The sequence below is a fragment of the Macaca fascicularis genome, chromosome 1, assembly GCF_037993035.2.
Source record: "Macaca fascicularis isolate 582-1 chromosome 1, T2T-MFA8v1.1".
Lineage (NCBI taxonomy): Eukaryota > Metazoa > Chordata > Mammalia > Primates > Cercopithecidae > Macaca > Macaca fascicularis.
This window is the reverse complement of record NC_088375.1, coordinates 6,143,527-6,150,023: the sequence shown is the minus strand read 5'-3', so window position 1 is coordinate 6,150,023 and position 6,497 is coordinate 6,143,527. Positions and strand designations below refer to the sequence as shown.

Here is a 6,497-nt window from a genome sequence, read left to right as displayed (position 1 = left end):
CAGGAGAATCGCTTGAACCCAGTAGGTGGAGGTCGCAGTAAGCCAAGATGGCACCACTACACTACACCCTGGGTATGAGCAGGAGAAAATTATCAAACTGGAATAGGAAGTCCCCCTCTGTCAATGGTTGATTTAGTGGTCTCAGATCAGTTCACTGACACAGAACAACTAAAAACCCTGGCCACAAATTAAAAAAAAAAAAAAAAACTAATTGTTTAAAGGTTTCAGAAACATATGAAGATAGTGAGAATTTGGAGGGGCTAACATCCAGAAGAGGAAGGAATCCAGAAAGTCACATCAAGTGTCCAGGGCCACTTTAAATCTCATTATAACTGGTGATTCCAAAAGTAAAAGCAGCAGCCAAGAAGCAAAGGAACAGAGCAGAGGTATTGGCAATTTCACAGAGCTAAAAACATGAGAATTAGAGTTCAGGGGCCCCTGATGAGGAAAGTCCTGATAAACACCTCAAGATTTTTACTGGAACCCCAAAGAGCTATACCTGGAATAAAGTTCAACTTCAAACAGCCTCTATTCCTGATTCTGATCCTACCTTAGCCTAGTTGATTGACTGATGAATAAGTAGTCAATCGAAAGAGAGAGAGAGAAATTAAGCAGAAGAAATAGATCCCTGGAGCTTCATATATTAGAATTATAAGACTGGCCAAGGAATTAAAGTACAAGACGGTAAATTTTGGCAGAAAACTAAAGAATCAAATGGATTTTCTATAACTGAAAATTTCAATGACTAAAATTAAGATATTACCAGATAGGTTTAACAGAAAATTGCATAAAGTTGGCAAGAAAACAAGTAAACTTGGATACAGGACAGAAGTAGAATAAAAGCACTGAGAAGCAAAGAATGCAAAATTTAGAAAAGAGCTTAAGAGACACATCAGGCATGATAAAAAGGTTTAACAAAGTATAATCGAACTTTCCTAGCTCTATTCACAGAAAGGGCCCAGGAGCAGCGACACCTCAACAGCCATGAGTACACATGCTACCTAGAACTTGGTTTCTAAAAACTATCCTCCTCGAAAGGGAAACAGAGCTCATTGAAGAAACGGTAATTTCAAAGCAAGAGCAGAGAAAGTGTAAGATAAGCCCAGAATATCTTTTTGTACAAGAAAGTAAGAAAATGCTCAAAGAATGATGGAGACATGACCAAAAAAAAGCAGAGAAGCCAACTTGAAAAGATTCCAACAAGCCAAATATGGGACAATTTGAACATCAGAATAAATAACAATAACAGAATTGTAACCCATTGAATAAAGTAGGAATTCATGACACCATATTAATATAAATAATTAAATATATTGAAATGTTTTAAGGGGAATGAGGTATTTATGTAGCCTTAAGGTATCTTCTCCCAAATTATGTATTACTTACAAAGGGAAAAAGTGCAGCTTGGCAGGTGAGAATCTTGGCAGAACCACTTTAATCAAGAGGTTTAGTTGAGCATTATCAGTAAGAGTAAATCAAAATCATGATCCACTTGATAGACACAATGAGAAAATAAAGCATCACTTCTGTGACACCCCTACAAAAATTGTATCTAATAATGAAGAAATATTAGGAAAAAACCAAATTGAGAGACATTCTACAAATAAATTGTCCTGTAATCTTCAAAAATTTCAAGGTTATAAAAGTCGAGAAAAATAGACAATCTTTTCCAAACTAAAGGGAACTAAAGAGGCATGAAATCTAAATGCTTAATTCTGGATTTCATCTTTTTGATATAAAGAACATTATTGAGACTATTGATGAAATTTGAGTGGGGTCTGAAGATTCATTGGTAGCAGTAAGCTCAAGTTAATTTCCTCACTTTGATCATTGTACTCTGATTTTGTAGAATTTCTAATCAACAGGTAATATGAATTAAACTAATCAAGAGTGATAGGGCATTATATCAGCCACTTATCAATAAACATTTCAGAGAAAAAAATTTACTTGTATTGTTATTGCAATTTTCTGTAAGTTTGAGGTTGCCCCCTCTAAAACAGTAAGAATTTTCCAAAGCAAACAAAAGATATCAAGCCACAGATTCAACGTGCTATCAACTCCATGCATGATGAGTGCATTAAGAAAATTCCTACCTAGGTACATCGCAATAAAACCTGACCTCAGAGTTTCTAGCTCTCAAGACAAATTCCTCCCATCCTGCCACTAACAGATTTCTCCAAACATCTCTGCACCTCAGAGTGCAAATACAATGAAACATTTCACTCTATCAAGGCCTTCCTCCTTTGTTGCTTCAATAGTTTTTATGAAAGGAACTTCCATTTTATTCAAAGTACCTCCAAACCTGCAATCCTAAGGTCCGGCAACTCAATCCCAAAAATCCACTGTAGATGCCCAAAGGCTGGGGTGTTTAGTCTTCAACATTTTTGCCTTTATGGCTCCCAGTCAAGATAGAGCTGCACCAAGTCCAATTCCATTCCTCACCACAGATGATTTTTTTCCACTTTAAGATCAGAACTATACAACCTTCTTGCTTTGTGTCAGCATGCTGTTGCACCCATGGGCAAACTCTTAGGTAAGACGAAAACACAGCCCCAAGGGCAGGTAGTAATTTTTTCAGAAAAAGGTAAAGCAATCATTTATCTCAGTCTGCTCAGGACAGTCCCAATTTATATATGTATATTCTCCCAATCGGTAGGCTGTCTTTTCATTTTGTTGATTATTTCATTTAATTTTTTATTATTTATTTATTTTGTAGTGACAGATCTCATTATGTTGCCCAGGGTGATCCTTGATCTCCTGGCCTCAAGTGACCCTCCAATCTTGGCCTCCCAAAGTGCTGGGATTACAGATGTGAACTACCACAACCAGCCAATGCGCAGAAAGTTTTCAGTTGGATGTAGTCTGATGTAGTCTCACCTATTCATCCTTGTTGTTGTTGCCTGAGCTTTTGGTGTGATATCCAAAAATATCATTGCCAAGATCAATATCAAGAAACTTTCCCTTCATGTTTCTTATAGAAATTTTATGGTTTCAGATTTTTCATCCTTTTTGAGTTTATTTTTGTGTATGATGTAAGATGAGGGTCCAGTCTCCCCAGTGGTGGATGTCCAATTTTCACACCACCATTTATGGAAGAGATTATTCTTTCTCCATTGTGTTTTCTTGACGTCCTTGTCAAAAACTAGTTGATTTTTATATGCTTGGGTTTATTTCTGGGCTCTCTATTCTGTTTCATTGCTTTATGTCTGTATTTTCATGCCAGTGCCACAGTGTTTTGATTACTATAGCTTTATTAATATAATTTGAAATCAGAATGTGTAATGCCTATAACTTTGTTTTTCACTCTAAAGATTTTGTTTGTTTGTTTGGGCCATTTCAGGTCTTTTGTGGTTTCATATGAATTTTAGAATAACTTTTTCTATTTCTGTGAAAAATGCCATTGACATTTTGACAGGGATTGTGTTGAATCTATATTGCTTTGGATAGTATGGACACTTTAACACTATTAATTCTCCCAATCCATGAACATGAAATATCTTTCCATTCACTTGTGTCTTCTTCAATTTCTTTCATCACTGTTTTAGTTTTCACTGTGCAGATCTTTCACTTCGCTGGTTAAATTTATTCCTAGAATTTCATTCTTCTTGATATTAGAGTAAATCAAATTGTTTTCTTTATTTCTATAAGTTATTTCTTATAATACTGATACTTCTCAGGCCTCTGGGCCCAAGCCTGCACATATACATCCAGATGGCCTGAAGTAACTGAAGAATCACAAAAGAAGTGAAAATGTCCGGTTCCTGCCTTAACTGATGACACTACCTTGTGAAATTCCTTCTCCTGGCTCAGAAGCTCCCCTGCTGAGCACCTTGTGACCACCACCCCCCCCCCCCGACTGCCCCACCTGCCAGAGAACCCCCTTTGACTGAGATCTTCCACTACCCACTCAAATCCTATACAACAGCCCCACCCCTATCTCCCTTCACTGACTTCTTTTTCGGACTCAGCCCGCCTGCACCCACATGAAATAAACAGCAATGTTGCTCACACAAAGCCTGTTGGTGGACTCTCTTCACACGGATGCATATGACGATACTAACACTATTATTATTTTGATTTGTCAGATGGAAAAGTGAGGCTTGAAGAGGTTAAAAATAACTTTTCCAAGGTCACAGAGCTAATCATCACAATTAAAACTCAGCTCTAGTATGTGAACAAAGATTTTTTTTATACCAAACCAAAATCATTTGTTTCTACTCCACTATTCTGTCATGGTGAGTTTTAGGTGCCAATGGGAAAAGGTGCTCTATGATGGTGTCCAATAGACAATTAAAATTCAAATCTGGAAATGAAATCTGGACTGAAGATTTTTAAAAAAATTAACCCTCATCACATGCAGTCAGTTGTAGAAATCTTTAGCATGGCTGAAATTTTTCATATTAAGAAAAGACTAGAACTTGGCCAGGTGTGGTGGCTCACACCTGTAATCCCAGCACTTTGGGAGGCTGAGGTGGGTGGATCACCTAAGGTCTGGAGTTCGAGACCAGCTGACCAACATGGTGAAACCCTATCTCTACTAAAAATACAAAAAATTATCCAGGCATGGTTGCACATGCCTGTAATACCAGCTACTTGGGAGGCTGAGGTAGGAGAATCGCTTGAACCCGGGAGGTAGAGGTTGCAGCGAGCCGAGATCATGCCATTGCACTGCAGTTTGGGCAAAAAGAGCAAAACTCTGAAGAAAGAGAGAAAGAGAGAGGGAGAGAGAAAGAAGGAGAGAATGAGAGAGAGAGAGAAGGTGAAAGAGAGAGAGAGAGAAGGAGAGAGAAGCAGAGAAAAGAGAGAGACAGAAAGAAAAGAAAAGAAAAGAAAAGAAAAGAAAAGGAGAAAAGAAAAGAAAACAATGAACAAACAAACGAACTAGAAATCGAGCAGGAAACTGGGAGGACGTATTGCTTAATGGGAGGGCCAAAGAAAGTAAGTTAGGGCAAGAGGCCAAGGTATGCCAGAGACCCAGGACAAAACACAGTGCAGAGTGATGTCACAGAGCCAAATGGGAGTGTAATCTATGGCAAGCCCTCCCAAGTATGTGTGGGTGAAATGTAATTAAATTCAGAATCTCTCAACCCCAAAATTTTCCACAAAGGAAGCAGAGAAACAAAACAGTTCATTATTGAATAAGCATTAAACCAGAATGTGATGTGCACTATAGGCAATCCACAAAGACAGAAAGAAATCTCACCTTTTTTGTTGTTGTTGTTTGTTTGTTTGTTTTGAGACGGAGTCTCACTCTGCCCAGGCTGGAGTGCAGTGCCGCGATCTTGGCTCACTGCAAGCTCCGCCTCCCGTGTTCATGCCATTCTCCTGCCTCAGCCTCCTGAGTAACTGAGACTACAGGCGCCCACCATCACGTCTGGCTAATTTTTTGTATTTTTAGTAGAGATGGGGTTTCACCGTGTTAGCCAGGATGGTCTCGATCTCCTGACCTCGTGATCTGCCTGCCTCGGCCTCCCAAAGTGCTGGGATTACAGGCGTGAGCCACCACGCCTGGCCAATCTCACTCTTTTATACAGCCAAGCAGAAACAACCTATTACATACATGTTCTCAAAATAAACAATAACTAGTCCTCAAGCAAGACGAATTGACAGCACCATTTGTCACACATAGTTTATCCTTGATTAACCTGGCAATTGGGGTGACTATCTATGTTGGTTAATTTGCTTTATACAAAGGAAAATAAATGTTTCATATCTTTGTCACAGGAGGTAGTTTTGAAAGTTGGAACAAGGCACCCACTATCACCCAAGCTAGGCGTCTACACTTCCACAGAACCTGGGAGACAGGGGTGCTATTTCCTTTCTTCCTTGATGTTTAAATTCCAAAGAGATGGTTTCCATGTCTTTGAGAAAGACCTTACTCCTGGAACATAAAGCTGACAAAAAGGGCTAGCTAGTTTTCCAAAGGGTTTATATGCATTTCAAAGACAGGAGGGAGAATTTATAATGACAAGTTTTCTGAAGTAAATGCTCTAAGAAAAGGAAGGAGAGAGGCGTGGAAGGAGAGAAGTTCCTTTTCTTATTTTCAACAGGAAAAAAATAAGCCACTTATTTTTCATTTGCATTTGCATTTACATATGAATAGACACCTCCATGCATTCAATCAAGATTGAAACTGAAGTTTTTTTGTTTTGTTCTGTTTTGTTTTTAAGATTAAGCAATGCAATGGGTTGAGGAGTGAGAATATGAGAGGTATCAAGGACGGAGAGCCACAGTACTTTGCAATAAGTTTAATCAGAAAGAAAAATAGAGAGATGAGATATATGCTAGAGTATAATGTTTGTAGCACAGACCCAACCAGGTTTATTTGCTAAGGGCGTGGAGGTAGTGGAAAGGACAAGTTTCAAAGACCAGGAAGAGAGAGGCTACCAATGATGGTGAAGAGTTTTGGAGGAAGAAAGAAGACGGATAGTCAAGAGCTGGGTGGAGGGGTTCATCTTGGCCAGGAGGACCCCTTCCTCCAAGTACAGGCGATGGGA

At 38.8% G+C, this 6,497-nt stretch overlaps 1 pseudogene across 1 annotated transcript; it reads left to right on the top strand.

Moving 5' to 3' along the window:
- The first annotated feature begins 2,348 nt into the window (after positions 1 to 2,348).
- Positions 2,349 to 4,009, top strand: LOC123572346 (uncharacterized; annotated as a pseudogene). Its single transcript, XR_006696874.2, has one exon. The product of XR_006696874.2 is annotated as an uncharacterized protein (transcript).
- Positions 4,010 to 6,497: the final 2,488 nt, after the last annotated feature.